Below are 18,553 nucleotides of genomic sequence, written 5' to 3' on the forward strand. Positions count from 1 at the left end.
CACCCCACCCCAAAAGAAAACTGGAAAGAATTAGTGCTGCGGTCATTGGACTTAAGCGAGAGCCCTGGGACTATACTGAGGTCTCCTGTCAATGGTAGCACTTGACCTGGATTTGTATTAAGAGACTACTGCAAGACCTCTGGAGAACCTAAGCCCAAATCCCTAAATTCTGGGCAAAAGCAATAAAAACCCCCTCTAGAGGGCGCATTCTCAGAGAATCAAGCCAAAAAAAAAAAATTTTTAACTAATAAGCCCCCAAAGCCATACATGACTGACAGCAGAATTCATACCCAACTGATTTAGATCCCCCAAGGAAAGTGAGAAGAAAAACTTTTGACAAACTGGATGTAACATAGTTTATTTGAGCAAAGAACGATCGACAAATCAGGCAACACTGAAGGAGTATGGTGCAACAGGAGGCAGAAATCATTGCTCCTCGGGGAGGGGGGGCAGAGAGGTGGTACACGCTTGTAATCCCAGCCACTGGGGTGACTGAGGTAGGAAGATCACAAGTTCAAGGCAAGCCTCGGCAGCCCAGCAAGACCCTGTCTCAAAATGAAAAATAAAAAGGACCCAAGATGTAACTCAGTGGTAAAGCACTCCTGGGTCCTGTTCCCATTAACCAAAAAAAAAAAAAAAAAGACTGGACTCAGAACTGGTACAGTTCCCTTCCACTATACCATTTGTCCCAGCAGCCACAGGCTAGGCCAGATTTAAGGAGAGGGAAACATACTCCTATAGCTCAGGGAGAAGAATGTCAAAGTATTTGATGTTGTTCTGAATCTACGCTACAGGTATTTGTTTCTGATTTTCTCCATAATATCTTTACAGAATCTTTTTCTCAATCCAACAGCACACATAAAGAAGTCTCTGTCATGGGTGGAAGTGTACCCTCTCACCCCCAGTTCATAGGTCAAAGTCATAACCCCTAGTACCTCAGATGTGTCTATATTTGGAGACAAGACATTGAAAGAGGTAAGAAATAATAGAGTCATCAATGTGGGACCTATTCCAATATGACTGGTGACTTTATAAGAAGAGAAGATTAGGACACAGACAACACTGGCAGAGGAAGACCATATGAGGGCACAGCAAGAAGGTGGCTGCCTACAAGCCAAGGTTGCCTTAGAAGAAACCAAAGCTGTTGGACACCTTCAACTTATACTTCCAGCCTCCAGAATTGTCAGAAAATGTTTAAATCGTTTTGGTATTCTGTTATGACAACTCTAACATACAAGTAGTCTCCTTTAATCGGAAACAGTTTGTCATCTTTTCTTGGCTTTCATGACACTGATGTTTTTTAAGACTACTGGCTGATTGTTTCATAGAATGTTCCATTTGGACTTGTCTTATTCTCACAATTAAATTCTAGTTATGTATTTAACTATGATAAAAATGCTGTTATATCCTCAGAACATGTGTGATGCAAGTTTGTGTTATCAGTGACCTCTAGAAGCGTTCATGCTTGCAACCCTGAACCACCAGGTAAACATCTGACTACTCTAAGACTACCATATAGTAGAAAGTCCATGTTAGCCATGTGGAGAACCTAGGTGAAAAAGAAAAGGAGATGCCCAGCCACTTCCCTACTATTTCAATAACTGCTCACTAAGAGTCATTCTAGCAGAAGTTCCAGATATCATGGAGTAGAGAAGAGCCTCCCTGCTCTGCCATACCTGAATCCTGACCACAGAATCAAGAGATTCAAGAATAATAAATTATTTTAAGACTCTAAGTATGGCAGTCATTTGATATACTGCAATAGGTAATCAAAACACATCACATATTAGATAATAATAGTCTAGCCACATTAAATGTCTTAAATTTGATCATTGTATTGTGGTTGCATGAGAGAATGTCTTTTTCTTAGCAGTTATTTAATGATGAAGTGTCTTAATGGTTTAATTAATATGAAAGAAATAGAAAGGACAAATGTAGGAAAATGTTAACAATTGGTGGAGCTAAAATGTATAGTTTGTTCATTGAGTAATTTTTGCAACTTTTCTAAGGAATGAAATTTTTCAAAACAAAAAAATTGAAAAGGAGAAAAAAGACCAAATCTCAAAAGTTGGAAAAAACAGTAAATGGACATCCCCTACTGGTTATGATTAAGTAACAGAAACCACACTTACCATACCACACATACCACACTAAGGCATCTTTAAACACACACCACATATCTCTCTCTCACACACACGTAGATCAGTTTACAAGACATTTGATATCAGGTAACAAAGGATGGTGGTGATCTTGGAGAGACAGGAAGCAAACAAGGTAAGTACAATTTTCCAGCTTACTACCTTGAGGGAGTTTCCAAACTGCAGCAGAGAAAGAGAAAACTGAGGCAGAGGCTCAAAGGCTCCCTGGATTGAGGAGACAGATCCTAGATTCCAAAAGACCAAGACAGAGTTCCCAGGATAAAATAACAGAGAACAAATAATAGGTGGGACAAATAGCAAGATGATGTACTCAAACCTAACCATATCACTAATTACATTAATCTAAAAGGATATAAGCTCCCCAATTAAAAGGTAGAGAATATTATATTGGAGTTTTAAAAAAAAGCAAAACACCACTATATTCTTTTTACAAAATTACACTTCAAATATTAAGATTATATATCAAATAAGATTAAAGTAAAAGAATGGGAAAATATATATCATGTTAACACTAGAGGATGAAACTAAATGGTAGGGTACATGTTTAGCATCTGCAAGGCCCTGAGTTCAATCCCTAGCATCAAAAACAAACAAACATAGCTCAGGAGCTGAGGCAAGAGGATGGCAAGTTCAAAGCCAGCCTCAGCAAAAGTGAGGTACTAAGCAACTCAGAGAAACACTGTCTTTAAATAAAATACAAAATAGGGCTGAGGATGTGGCTCAGTGGTTGAGTGCCTCTGAGTTCAATCCCTGGTCCCCAAAAAACAAACAAAAACAACGACAACAAAAGAAACTAGATTAGCGACTTCAAAATCGACAAAATAAATTTCAGAGTAAAGATAAAGGTATAAAGAAGGTCATTTTATAATAATAAAAGAAGGGATCATATATTAAGAGAAAATAATTCGGGCCTGGGGATGTGGCTCAAGCGGCACTCGCCTAGCATGTGTGCGGCCCGGGTTCGATCCTCAGCACCACATACAAACAAAGATGTTGTGTCCACTGAAAACTAAAAAATAAATAAATAAATATTAAAATTCTCTCTCTCACTCTCTCTTAAAAAAATAGAAAATAATTCAAACATTTATGAACCTAATAACAGGAAAGCCTCAATATATATGAAGTAAAAATTGTTAGAACTGTGAAAAGAAATGGACGAATCCATGATTATAGTCAATATTACAGATTGGATGTGAGGTCTCCCAATAAACTCATTTGATAGACAATACATGAATGTCCAAAGATGAAATGATCAGATTATGAAAGTTGTAACCTGATCAGTGGACCTACCCATTTGATGTATTAATAAATTTGTATGAATTACTGCGTGGTAACTGTTGACAGGCAGGGTGTGGCTGGAGGAAGCATGTCACTGGGGGTCAGCCCTTGGGGATTATTATCTTGTTCATACAATTTTTAAAAATCTGTGTCACTGACTCAGCGTATTTTGAATTGTCATTTGAATTTCATTTAGTAGCAGTGAAAATGATGAATGCATTTTCATAAAATAAAGATGTCTTTGCATTTCCTTGTCTATCATTATTCCTTCTTATATTTTGCTCATTCTACTATTGGTTTATCTGTCTCCCTAATGGGATTCATGTTATTATAAGTGGCATTTTAAAATTTAAATTCCAAATTGTTTATTATTAGTATGTAGAAATTCAATTCATTTTTATATAATGATCTTGTGCCTCATAATGTTGCCAAACTCACTTATTTTGATAGCTTTTTATCTTTATTTCATTGGAATTTCTACAGAGACAATAAACTAATAAAGACAGTTTTTTCTTCTCAATCTGGATTCCTTTTATCCTTTTAAAAAATATATTTTTTTTTAGTTTGACATTATGATGCATTACGCTGATTAATTTTTAAATGTTAAAACTCTCATTTTTGGAATGAATCCTGCTTGGTCATAATGTAATTTCCCTTTTAATTTGTTAAAATTGCATTTAGAAAATTTGCATCTATGTACAATATTGGATATTGGATAGAAGCAGTGACAAAAGGCATCCTTGTCTTGTTCTTGTCTTAGTGGGAAAGCATTCAGATTTTCATCATGAGCATGAGGTTAGTTGGAGATTTTTCATAGATGCTTTTTATCAGATTGAAGAAATTCTTTCACATTCTTAGTTTTGCTGAGAATTTTTAGCAGGAATAGATACTGGATTTTGTTAAATGCATTTGCTTCTTTCGTGCTCCTTTGTATAGGAGCATTATAGAACATATATAGCGTGTATCAGAGCATATATTGTATTTAAGGATATTGAATTGGTATCCTATCTTCTGAGCCAAACACCCTCTATTCTGTAGCAAATAATATTTTAATTGTCAAATCAATCAACAGATAAAATGCACAAAACTAATTATACATACAGGAAAAAATGCAAATGTCATAAACCCTAACATAAATATAGAAACAAGAGAAATTGGTGGGTTGATTAGGAGACTGGGGTGGAAGTCAGCAGGCTGGAAAAGGTGAAGAGTAGTTTGGGTGTGCTGTTTTCTCATACTGCCTTGTAGGGAATCAAGGGTGACTATCTGTTACAGCTTGAGTATAGTGTGTCCCTGCCAAATCTCACACTGTGGCTTGGTCCCCAGTGCAGCAGTGTTGGAAGGTGTAGCCTTATGGGAGGAGTTTGGGTCATGGGAGACAGAGTCCTCATGAATGGATTGATGCCTTTCTGAGTGAGTTCTCACAGGACTGGATTAATTCTCATGCGACTGAAGTAGTTACCGAGAGAGTGGATTGTTAGAAAGGGAGGCTGAATCTCCCCCGTTTTACTTCTTTCTTAGGAACTCCCTTGCCTTTTCTTTTTTCTGCCAGGATTTGAAGCAGCATGGGGCCCTCACTGAATGCATCTACCCCATCTTGGACTTCTCAGCTTCCAGAACTAAAAGCCAAATAAATCTCTTCTTTTTATACCCAGACTCAGGTATTGTATTATAGCAACAGAAAGTTGACTACGACACTCTCTGCATTGATAGAGCAGGAATTCAAAGTTTAAGCATAGCATTTAAATTTATAATTATAACCAAAAGGAAAGTAGAGAAAAAATATAATTTACCAAACACATAAAGGGGGAAGGAACTGGAGAAGTAGTGTAAATGAGCTATATTTCTCATCATTCATAGCATGGAGTTAGTAGACACTAAATACATAAATCCAAGAAACAGTGGTGTAAGCATAGGAACTAAAATTTTAGTGCTAACCATCAAAAGAATTAAAAACAAAGAGTCTGAAGCAGGAATCTACCTTTTTTCTTTTTCCATTTAATGCTATTTTGTACTTTAAAAAATTTTAAGCCAAACACATATATTACTTTTAAAATAAATATTCCTTTTTTAATTTTATCATTTTAGTTTTGTTTAATTTTAGGTTTGAGACACATGAGGAAACTATAATGTGTATATTTTTAAAGTTTTATGGTCTGAACATTTATGTTTTCCAGATAAAGCTAAACCACTTCACAGCCTGTCTCTGCATGGTGCTATTTTCCAAAGAAATACTAACCCACATCCAAAAATAACAAAAAGGCAATTTAAATCTTCTCTGCAATGTCATGAAAACATCAAAAGAGGATTCCATTCATAATACAAAACAAAACCTCTTCAAACCTTCTTTCTCTGACCCTCTTTCAATATCTCACACCATATGGTAGCTGGGCCCAAATATCTTTCCTCCTTTTCTCCAAAATTTTACAAAACATATCCCACACAGTCTCTACTCCTCTACTTTCCCCCGCCACCCCCTATCCCCCGCCCTGCCTATTTTCTTCACTCTCTTCACTTTTTGCCCCATTATATATAAATCAAACTGCTCCTGGTGCCCATTCCATCCCTTACTACAAAGATCCTTCTTCTTACTCTGGGAAATTTAGCATCAATATAATAGTATTTCTAAAGAGAAGCCAAATTTGAATTTTAAGAAATTCTTTCCCAAATAGGTAAGACATTATCTGCTGGAATCTAGTTGCAAAACCAGAAGTTTTCTACTCTAAGCATCTTAAAGATAGGCACTGGATTTTATTCGTCTTCTCATTCACTGAGCTAACAAAGCTCACACATATGGTGTGATGCTTCACACACCACATGCACATTGAAATTGTCATTTTGAACGCAGTTTTTATGAGAGAGGATGTGGAGAAAAGAGGAAGGAAATGAATGTTGACTGAGTTTCTACTACGGAACAGGCATTGTGCCTGTACTGTGATGATATATCAATGAACCTATCAATAATTTCTCTATCAATAATTCTTAAATAAAGCAAGAAAGGTACACGTGGAAGAGTACATAAAATTTGAAAAGGCTGCCATGTGATATTATTATTCTCTACTGTATGTGCAAACACACATAACATAAAACATTCTTATACACCTGACACGTATAAACTAAGATGCTTTTACCAAGAGGGAAGTGTTATGATGAAGGAGAATGATTAAGAATAATTGATAAAAACTGTGGGGGAAGGTATGTGTAGTACCTATGTGTATTTGTTTTTTTTTCCATATTTTATTAGTGCATTTCAATTATACATAATGATAGGATTCATTGTTACATATTTGTTCATGCACACAATGTAACAACCTATCTTGGCCTATATCTTCCCCCAGTATTTCCCCCTTCCCTCTTCACCTCTCATTTCCCTCTCCCTTTTCCCTGCTCTAATGGTCTCCCTTCTGTTTTCAACAGATTCCCCTCCCTTTCATATATGTATTTGTAATGCATGCACATTAAAAAATGCCCACTAGATGGCAAACCTACATCTCAAATGTCAATGAGATCCCTCTTCTGGAAGCCTGGGACACTTCAATAATGCAAACCAAATTCCTGAAAGGCCAAGGTATACAGTTCAGGGAGTATGCAAATTAACTTTATGATGATGGTCTTACAAACAACTTATAGGAATAGAAGCTACACTTATAGCTCCATATCTAGACTCTGCCATGATGTATTTTTCATGTAAAACAGCAGTTTATGCAGATAAGTTAAATTCCCTTACTATATTATCTGATTTCATGTCTTGGATTCAAAACTAATCATAGGACTAAAATGAGTGACAAGGCCAGGATCTGACTCCAAGTCACTCTAGAAGTTGGGCATCCAACCAGGATGTTTTCTACTTCTCAGCAAGGTGAGAGGGAAGGAGCCAAGGAAGAATGTTGTGTTCTTCCCTGAAGCTTCCTACCTTCCTTCCTGCCACCAACATCACTGACAGATTTAGCTGATACTGAGATGCTGAAAATTCTCTGTGGCTCCCCACTACAAGACCCATCAAGCACTTCACTCTCTAGCACACATGTATTTGGCTCCTCTCTCAGCACCAGCTAGATATGATACCACTCTCTCCCACACCCAGCCACACTAACTTGCGTTTTTTTCCCCCTGAGCAAGTCCCAGTCTCACATTCCTCTGGGTCTCTAGAGGAAAACCTTCTCCCCTAGATCTGTAGGAGCAGATCCACTGAAGTCTCCATGAGGATCACATCCTCTGAGAGGCCCTCCCTGACTCTTCCAGCAACAGGATACTCTAACTCGAACACATGCACCATGCTCCTTATCTCACGATGTGCTTGGCTTTCTTGCCACTGGAGCGAGTGCTCCATGAGGACATGGATGGTGTCTTTCCAACTTTGTTTCCCCAAGGCACCAAACCCAAGGCACCAAACCTCTGTCAGCCTGACACACAGAGGATGCTCTGTAAATTTATTGATTGACTGGCCAAGTCAACGAAAAAAAATTCCGTGTAAATAGACTTCATAGACTCAAAAGTCTCAGTGTTCAGGCCTTGGGATATTTAAGGAAGATAAGGGAGATAACTAACCAAATTTCTGGTTTGACTGCATCCTAAGTAATTACATCACAACAATTCTATTTTCTCGTAGGAGGAGATGGAGGAATAGGGGCCAGAGCCAGAGAGGCCTATTCAGGGAGGCTTCGGGGCTTACAGTGGCTTCACAGAACTTTCTTTCTCTGGTGACCCCCCAAAAAAGGTTTTGATGTCCTTCAAAAGGTAAAGTACAGTAGTCCTCACTTATCCAGTTACCTATGGTCAATTACAGTATTAAAATATTAAGTGGGAAATCCCAGAAATAAACAATTTGTAAGTTTAAGTAATTTTGTGTAATGTTATATAGTTGGTCTATTTTCTATTGTTAATCTGTTATTATTCTTAATTTATATATTAAACTTTATCATAGGTATGTGTGCATAGGAAAAAAACATGGTTTATATAAGGTTTGATACTTTCCACAATTTCAGGCAACAACTGGGGGGCTTGAAATATATCTCCTGTGGATAAGGGTGGGGAGCTACTGTCTATGGGAAGAAATCCTTGACCTCCCACATCTTACCATTCTCTACAATTAGGTGAGTCCCTGGCTGTTTATGTAGCAATACTCCTTGACCTCCATTGGAACTCCATGCTAAAATGAGCATTTTTTTGTGTACAAAATTGTTTAACATCCATACCAGCTGGAGATATAAGTATTTCCTTGGGGAAGGAGATACCAAGAGACTTCTGAGAAAACTTAAGCTGTTTCCAATTTGATCATTAAAAAAGCAGGTTCCAGTGCAGGACCAGGGGTGGTTCTTTTCCTTAATTATGTTGGTTGTACTAACTTGGTAGGGCTGCCATAACAAAACACCACAAACTGGATGGTTTAAACAATGACAAATTATTGTCTCACAGTTCTAGATTTTTGAAGTTCAAAGTCAAGGTGTCCACAGGGGGGGCTGTGAGAAAAATGTGTTCCATGCCTCTTCCCAAGATTCTGAGGGCTGCTGGTAATCTTTGGTGGCTCTTACCATGTAGAAGAATCACTCCAATTGCCTCCTCTTTACATGATATTCTCCATGTATAAGTGTCTGTGTACATAATACTCCACTTTAGATGACATTAGAAGCCTATTCATATTATATTTGAGGCCTTTTCTATTCTGGTTTGACAGCATCTTAACTAATTACATCACAACCATTCTAGTTCCCAAATAAGGCTACTTTCTGAGGAATTAGGGTGTTGTGGTTTGGATATGAGGCATTCCCTAAAAGCTCCTGTGTTGATGTAGGAGGCAAAATAATTAGATTATCATTAATGATTATCAAGCCATCTAATCAATGGATTGATACATTTGATGGATGAATAATTTGAATGGATTACTGGGTGGTAACTGTAGGCACGTGGTAACTGGAGGAAGTGGATTACTGGAGGTATGCCTTCAGGATTATACATTTTGTCCCTGGTTCCTTGTATTTCCTCTCTGCTTCCCATTTGTCATGAGCTGAGTAACTTTCCTCAACCATGCCTTTCATCCATACTGTTCTGCCTCACCTCAGGCCCAGAGCAATGGAGTCAGCAGACTATGGATTGAACCTCTGAAACTGTGAGCCTAAAGTAAACTTTTCCTCCTCTAAATTGTTCTTGCTGATAGTTTGGTCACAGTAAAGCAAAGCTTACTAACACAGAAATTGATACCAGGAGTGAGGTCATTGCTGTGACTAACCTGATTACAGGATTCTGAAACTTTTGGGACTAGTTTGCAGGAGGAATCTAGAAAAGTTAGAAGAGGCAGGCTGGAGAAAACTTAGAATGCTGTAAGTAGAGCTTAATGAGCAATTCTGGTGGGAGTTCAGATAACCAGAGTGCTGAGAGGAATGTAGACAGTAAAGGCTGTGCTCATGAGGTTTCAGAAGGGAACACTCTATTGGATATTGGTCTACAGGCCATTCATGTTACATTCTGGCAAAAAACTTGTTTACATTTTCTGAGGCTGAATTTAAAGGTGATGTACTAATTAATTTGGCAAAGGAGATTTCAAGGCAGCACAGTGTTCAAGAATTGGCATGGCAGCCTTTAGCAGCTTCTCGCTAGTTTTACTGTGATAATCAGGAACAAAGAGTGGAAAGGAAAGATTTGGGGAAACTTGCAGTTCCACCAGAGAATAAGCACATGTGAAATTGGGACCAAGGAAAGCATGTTTGCTGAAGAGATTACCTCCACTACAGAAGTTAAACACTTTGTACAAGACAATGAATGGCAGGGTATCTCAGGAATTGGCAAGACCACACCTGTGGCAGGCTCAACGGTGTAAAAGTGAAAACTCATTTCTGAGACTATGTGGGTACCCTGATCACACAGGGGTGTCTGGGAAGTTATTTCCCCAAGGATTCAATTCACAGTGCTCAGCCACTCCAGCACTCAGAGGTTGCTACATCTGTGTTCCAATGGAGTCTGGCTACTGCTTGAGCAGGTGGCAGACCTTGGCATCATACCATGGTGCCAGTTCTGTAGGAATGAAGGATGCTGAAGTTGGGCTGTGTTGGAGGCCTCCACTGAAAATTCACAGGCCTGAGAATATAGGAAAAGTGTGGCAGGGTCAGAATCCTTGCATGCAGCCCCTAAGAGGGTGCTGCATAAGGCTGTAAAGGTGAAGCCAAAGCTGGAATGGAGGACTAACACCCCCACCCCCATTAAGAGATGTCAATAACATGGACCATCTGCTGAGGAAAGCTGCTGATTCAGAAGCTGCATGGTTAAGAAGCCTACATGAGAGAGAAGTCATGTGGACTGCAACTGGCTAGGCCATGGGGTAGGGCTGCACAAGCCCTTTGGAGCTCACATCTCATCACCATGTGCCCTAGAGGCTGGGCATGGAGTTATGGGACCTAATGTTTGCCTGGCTGGGTATCAGTCTTGCTTTTGTTTCATCCCTTCTTTCTTTGCTCCTATTTCTCTCTTTTGGAATTGGAATGCTTATTCTGTGCCATCATATATTAGCATGTATTAGCATTTCTTTTCTTTTTGACTAACACATAGAGGTTAGGTCTACAGCATATGAATTTTTGGGCAACACAATCCAACCCATAACATTGGCCATTTTTTCTAAAGAAAAAATGAGGGGTGGCTATTCTTTGGCATATGTTTTGAAGATGGAGCAGAATGTTTGCACTAAAACTGTCTGGGAAATGTGGGAAATCATTTTAAGAGTAAATACAGGTGTTTTGGTCAACTTAATGTGGCTAAAGGATCCAACCAGAGCAATCATAGAGGAGGAAAAGTTTAGTAGAGGCTCATGGTTTCATGGTTTCAGTCCATTGACAGTTGGCTCCATTCCTTGTGGTTCAAGGTGAGGCTGAAAATCAGGTGGAAGAATGTGGAGGAGGGAAGTAACTCAAATGATGATCAAAAAGCTGAGAGAAAGATGTCCACTTCCCAGATACAAATATATATATATATATACCCCAAAGCCAAGCCCCAATGCCCCACCTCCTCCAGCCACACCCCAGCTGCCTTCAGTTACCACTCAACTAATCCCATCAGCTGATTAATTCACTGATTGGGTTAAGGCTCTTACAACCCAATCATTTCCCCTCTGAACCTTCTTGCATTGTCTCACATGTGAGCTTTTGATGGATGTCTCACATCCAAACTTAACACAAGCTTGCTCCTGATTTCTAGAATGTTTTAAACCATCCCACGGTAGATACCAATTGAAGAAGTTCTGCTGAATACATAGAATTAGAACTAAAACCTGTGGCTACTATAACTTATCAAGTTCCATGAAATCAGGGAGACCCTCCCAAATCAAATTAATGTGCAACATATGGATATAAATGTGAACATAGACAAACAACATAGATATAGACATACTATACATGTATATACACTACACACACACACATACACACATATGCACACACCTTAGTTTGAAAAGGCATACACATAAATCAGCTTTTTTTATGTATTTAATGAGCTTCTTTTAGAATCAATATGAAGAATTAAATATTTATGCATTGAGTATTGCAGAAAATAGAATGTTCCCTAAAATATATGTGGGATTTTTCAAGTGTGATTTTTTATTACAAACTAGGACCCCTTCCCCACTATTCCCAAACCCCTCAACCTTGTAAATATACATCCCAGAAGTATAATGAAAAATAAAACTACATTATCCCACTAACAAATGTTCATAATTTTAGGGATGAATTCAAATATTAATGGTAACTTTTATCTGTAACCTGTTATAACTCTTATCCCCATATTAATTTCTGTATACTATGTGTCCAAGGTAGGAATGAAAGCAGATCCTGGGATTGCAGAGATGTAAGCAGAGTGTGAGCCACGATTAAAACTAGTTCCCAAAGAAACACAGAAAGAAATGTACCTTTCATGTCAGGAAACTGATTAAGAAGAGGCAGTCTTACCCTCTCTCCAGATTCCAAGCACTTAAATGTTAAAACAAATCATCTCAAGCCATGTTGGAACTGGGCAAGTTATAAATAAATAAAAGAAAATTAAATAAACTTACAGTCCTGTAAATGTGTTTTATGTGGGACAAGGAACCAGGATGGGGAAAAGAGACCAGAAAGTTGGATAAAGACAGGAAGAAACAGAAGGTTTGCTCTGTGAGAAAGTAATAAAAATCACTCTTGTTTACGTATCCAGCACTTACCTAGGTGTAGGCCAAGTACTGAGCATTTTCATTAGCTTATTTAATCCTCACAGCAATGTTATGAGGTAGATATTATCACCCCTACCCAGATGGTGGTGAAACTGAAGTTCAGAGAGGTTAAGTAATTTGCCTGACCAAGGTCATGGAGCAAATAATAGGCTGATCCAGAGGTGGAACCCAGGGCAGTCTGAGCCCACAGCCCACGTGCGTAGAGCCGGGAGGAGCAGGTGGGGATGCACAAACTTACAACAAGTACCTCTATAGCACCTGAGTGTCACCGAAAGGACTGAATAGGAAAACCAGGTATGCAGGGGAAGACAAGAATGTAAGGGGAGGAGCATGCTGAGGCAGATTAAGGGGCATCAAGCCTAACAACAACTGTGTATTGGGAAAACAATTTTGCTCAAGAGAGCTATTTATAGGGATGTTTTTCCTCAGCACTCCCTCCCCGATCTCCTCCCTTTTGTGTTAAAAGGCGCCTGGCAGATTGGTAAAGGGTTACAGGCAGTGTACAGGAAACTATGGAACACAATGAACGGGGCGGGGACAGATCCCCACCCACCTAAGAACATCGGTTGCTACAGCTTTCAGAGACCCTGGAGGGAGACAGATGGAGCTCCGAACCCAGCTCTGGTCTTTCCATGCCTGTCTTTCCCCAAGCTAGAAAAAGGGCAATGTGCCCAAATCGGAGCAGAACAGAATAAAAAGGGAAACAGAGGTGGAGTGAGGCCCAAGATTATTGAAATAAGTCATTTTCTACCCTGGGGGTTCCCGTGTTCTACAAGGAATGAAGGATTCTTTTACCCAAAGGCTCTATCCAGTTTGGGAACTTCAAGATACATGGGGGTGGGAGGGTTTGTCTCAAATCCAGCTGCTGACAAGGACCTCAGAACCTATTGCTAGGTCCTCAGAACAGACCCTGCCAAATTGCTTGGGGCTGCTGCCGAGGAGATCAGCCCCTACATCTTTCCTTCTGGGCCACAAAAATAGAGGCCTCAAGCCAAATTCAGACTTAGAGCTAAAGGCTAGACCCTGTGGAGATTCAAATGTGGGTATAATAGTAATCTAACCCAGGACACACGTTTCTCCCTCTGGCCATGTGACTCGAGGAAGGAAGGATCCTGCTGCTGTTTGGCAGTGTCCAGAGCCCATGGTGGAGTGGGACAAGGGGGTCTTGTGCAGCCTGGTGTGTTCATCATTTCTGAAACAATAAAGTCTCATTTAATGCCACAACTGTGCAAATGGATCAAATGTCTTTATGGTGTTTGTTTGTTTTTGTTGTTGTTGTTTTGAACAATACAGTATTGGACACACACAAAAACTAGAGTATAGTTAAAATATTGGTGGGGAAATTTTTATTTCTCAATTTCAAATACTATGTTCAGATGTCTCATTTCATCTCTAGTCCTACCCTCTCAATTTCTACTTGGCCCTGTATTTTATACCATGAAAGGACATTTCCTTCTGAAGGTCTGATATGGTCCCTGATGTGTAGAGAACTATGTTTTATCTTTCTCCAAAAGATAGTTTTTACTCTTACCAGCTCCCAAACTTATAAAGCTGGAGGTGACTTGGATTTACAATCTCTTTGACATCTAGTCTTTCAAATAAAAGTCTGAGCTTTTAAATTAGGAGATGGCAGATCAATCAGTTGATGTTTGTTATAGAAAGTAAGACTTCATTTGTAACCAAGTCTTTCCTTTCTAAGTATGCTCTTACCCTCCACCCCTGTTACCCCCAAATGACAGACTGGTGGTAAAGTAACTAATTTATGTTCTCAGGGAGTGAAGCAGTGCCTCCAGTTTTTTTTTTTTCCCCTGACTAACGCAGTTTTGCAGCTTCCAGGAACTGAAATGAACTGAAATACACAATGTGAGGGAGAGAGCAGGGAGAGAGAGATGAATAGATATTGCAATAATGACTTGGTCTGTTCTTCAACATTCAGGCTGGGAGTGGCCATTTAAAGTCCCCTCTCCTCCATTCTTATCACAGCACTGCTCTGCCCTTGGAAGCTCGTTTAGAAGCAATGCTGGCTTTCATAGTCACGGAGATGGTGGAGCAATGGGAAGTCAGTCAGTTGGTCAGGGTGGGAGACTGACTACAGTTCCCATCCTTCTCTTCCATCAAGTTGGCCTCTCCTCCACTTGGACTTACAATCTCTCTGACATCTGATTAGGGATTGGTAATGTGGAGCTCCACATCCCCCATACTGTCTAAGGAAAAGTGTTCAACGTCATTTGGACATTTAGAAGCAAAAATTTGCAGTATAACCTGGATTAGAAACACACATATAGGGAAACGCAACAACGGAGTCTGGTGTACAAAACTTTCTGGAAGCCTTTTTGTTTTAGTTACCCTCATCCTCTACTGGCTTCAGAACCTCAGGGTATTGATAGCTGGGCTGAGGTCAGGCTCAAGGCCTGTCTGAAAGACACACCACTGGCACACCACATCAAAGTAGATACCACACAAACACCTTTAAAACAGGGGCAGCTGTGGAGGTAGGAATGGAGAGGAAGTGGGGGAAGAAATGTATTCAGCAAGAAAATGAGGTAACACTCCAGCATCCTAGAACTTGATATTCAGAACACACTCATGGCAGCCCATGGCCAAGGAATCATATATGAACATTTAAACAAATTACTAGGAGATGGGGGAGAATGCTAAAATTGTCCATAGTCAAGTCTATTTTTATGGGCAAACAGGGTAAAAGAAAAGTTAAGATTATGAGTGATAATAAAACGTCCCAATACCTGCTTTGTGTCTTCTATATCTATTTATTTATAGCGAAGGTGATTGCTAGCTAGCATTCTGGGTGATGAAGGGAGCAGATGGTACACTTCAATAGGCATCTGTCCTCAACAGGTAGAAATAAGAGGGATTGTAAGCAACCACAGAATTCTTCGGTGGTTTCTCCCGGTGAGAAAAGTGCTTTCCTAGCAAGTCTGCACCATGACAATCGCTGAGGGCATAATTTACAGTATCACCAAATAGCTTATTTTTCCTTAAGTTAACATTCTTATGCTATCTCCATATAACCTTGAGCCCTAGGAAATCTGCAGCCTGGTGGAAAAACCTTTTGGAACCCAAATCTGAATTTTTTCCACAGTCCCATAGAAGAATCTCCTTAGAGTAAGAAAGGAAAAAGAGAAATGAGAAAAGCAAAAAATAAGAGGAAGAAGGAAAGAGAATGAAAAGTAGAAAAAAGGTTTCTAGGAGAAAGGTGAAATTCAAATTTGGCATCTGTCACAGGTCATGCTCAACATTGAGAGGGGACGGGAACAAATGGGAAGGAGCACATTTTCCAGATCCCTAAGTGAGGTTGTCACTGTGTAATTTTATTATCTGAATTAATAGGCTGTGAATTCATCACATCATAATGATCAAGGGTTAACAAACAGAGATTTAAAAAAAAAACCCACCAGTGCACATTTCTAATAAAATTTGTTCAATCAGAATAGGCACAATGAACACCTTGCCAGGGACTCAATGTTATCTCCACCCTGAACCCTTAACAACTTGAACCAACTTATTGTGAAGCAGGGACCAAAAGATCTCTGGGAGTGTTCCAAGTTAAAAAAGCCTATGATGATGGAGTCCTTTGGGGAAATTCTAAATAAAGCATGGAAGAATCTGACGGCTGATAAGGTTGGTAACTAGCATTATTAGTTCACACAGGTAGCCCTATTTCCCCACAAACTACATCTGCTAGATTCAGTGGTGGTTAAGGGAACCTTATAAATAGCTAAAGTTACACTGTGAAGTGTTTTGATAATTAGTTATAAGTCATTATTCCCATATTTAGCAAATTGACTTTGCTATGAGAAAGGCCATATTTAATAAAAACTTTATGGAATCAAAAGTTGGTTCACATTTCATAGCATCTGTTGATTTGTTAGTATTATTCTCTCAGTGTAAACCTCCTAATTTTGGTAACTGTACTTCTTATGTAAGATTAATATTTGAGGAAGCTGGGTGAAGGGTAGATGGGAATTCTTTGACGATTTTTTGAAAAAAAAAAGAATTATAAACTAAAATTATTTCAAAATGAAAAGGTAAAAGAATATTTTTAAAGATTTAAAATGAAATTCACAGGCCTTAACAATTTATCCATAATTTGTGCCCTGGGGGTCTAGACCCAGGAAAAAAGTGCCATTCTGCCTCTCTCCCTTGCTGACAAAGTAATGAAATCCATTGTGGGTCAGATGAAGTAATACATGCTAAAGTAAACTCCTAAACAAATGTTAATAGTGATAATTATAGTCTCATTACAAAATGATTCTCTATAAATAAAAGGAGGAACAAGCCATTATATCAAATGCCCTACTGGATATTCTCCAAGCAGCTCACCAATTGCTTAAACATTGCTGCCTTGGCAATAGGAAAGAAAAAGGAAGGATTTCAGTGAGCAGTCATATAATAGCAGTGCTCCAGGAGGATGTGTCAGGCCTTCAATACAGCGGACAGAAGAAGTGCTTAGCAAAACCCACTAGGAATTATTCTAGTAACTGAGGAGTGAATGATCATCACTGAGTAGGCCTGGAAAAGAAGAACCTCAGCAGAGAGGCATCTTGAAGGACTCATGGGCCTAGGCAGGACGAGTTTGGTGGTGGGGCAGAAGGAAAGCAATGAGTCAATGGTTACGTGGAGATGTCTCACCATGATCACTGGGATGATGCTGGTATCACTGAGACAGAAAAAATGGAAGGAAGAAGAGACCATACAGAGGGGCACAAACTCAAGTGACTGCAGAGGCCAGGCAGGTGTAAAGAGGGGAAGACAGGCAGCAGAGGCTGCAAAACTGGAAGGCTCATCTCTCTAAAGAGGGTAGCCCAAAGGGAGTTGTAACAACCTGGCATCACCAATCCTTGCCATATAGAAATGCACTTGTGGTGTAACCATATCTTCCATTTTTGGAAGAGAAGGCAAAAATCCAGATCACTTATGCAAAAATCTCTTAACTCTTCAGTGTTGACAATTAATTTTTTTTAAATTTAAACATGGGATGCACCAAGACAAACACTTCTGTAAGCCAGATTTGGTAGGTAACTATCAGGTTGTGAGCTGACATAGAGAAAAGGTCAGGGGTTAAAGTTCACAAACTGTCATGGTGATATATAAGTGACTGTAAAGGGATTCAGTAACTAAAATACTATACATAAAGCTTTTGCCAGCAATCTGAGCTGTGAGATTGTATCTACCCTTCAAGCCTATATATGGATTTGTATTTATACAGGAAGTTTAATCTAATCCTCAAATAGTTAAATCACAAGAATTTGAGTGCTTACTGTGTGCTGAGTACACAGAAGTCAAGGAATTTCAAGTCCAACTGGAGAAGGAAAAACATGTCCTCCTAAAACAACTTGGGACAAATTATGAAACAATCTGGGAGAATGCTCTCTCTACAATTTGCTAAAATCTCAGAGGCCCCCTAAATCCCAGATTCTTTCCCCAAAAAGCACTTCCGTTTAGCACACTTTGCAATAAATTTGCTCCTGCACATGTGGGGTGTGTATGTGTGTGAATCTGTAACCAGAAATCAGATTTCTGGGGCAGTGGTAACAAAGCTGAAGCTACTCTAGCCCAAGGGTATCCTTACTTCAGGGTGGATTGGGGAGTCAACTAGGCTTGGGGTACCGGGAGGGATGGAAGTGGCCAGCGCAGACCAGCTGGCTGTCAGGTAGGTAGGTCTCTCTGCTGGAGTCCTGGTCTTTGTTTCTGTCATTGCTCTTTAGGTGTTTGAGGCGGAGAAAGGCAGGCACCGAAATAGAAAGTGTCAGAGATAGGATGACGGTGAGGAGTACACTAAAGCAGAACTTTCTGAGAGCCCCATCCCGCACTCTCCTTGGAGAAGGCCAGGGCACCTCCTCCTGTCCTCTTCAAAGAGCTGTGTTGGAGGGGCAGGAAGCGGCGGCCCGGCTGCGGGTCCTCCTAGGGAGAG

The sequence above is a fragment of the Spermophilus citellus genome, assembly GCF_964194105.1.
Source record: "Spermophilus citellus genome assembly, chromosome: 7".
Lineage (NCBI taxonomy): Eukaryota > Metazoa > Chordata > Mammalia > Rodentia > Sciuridae > Spermophilus > Spermophilus citellus.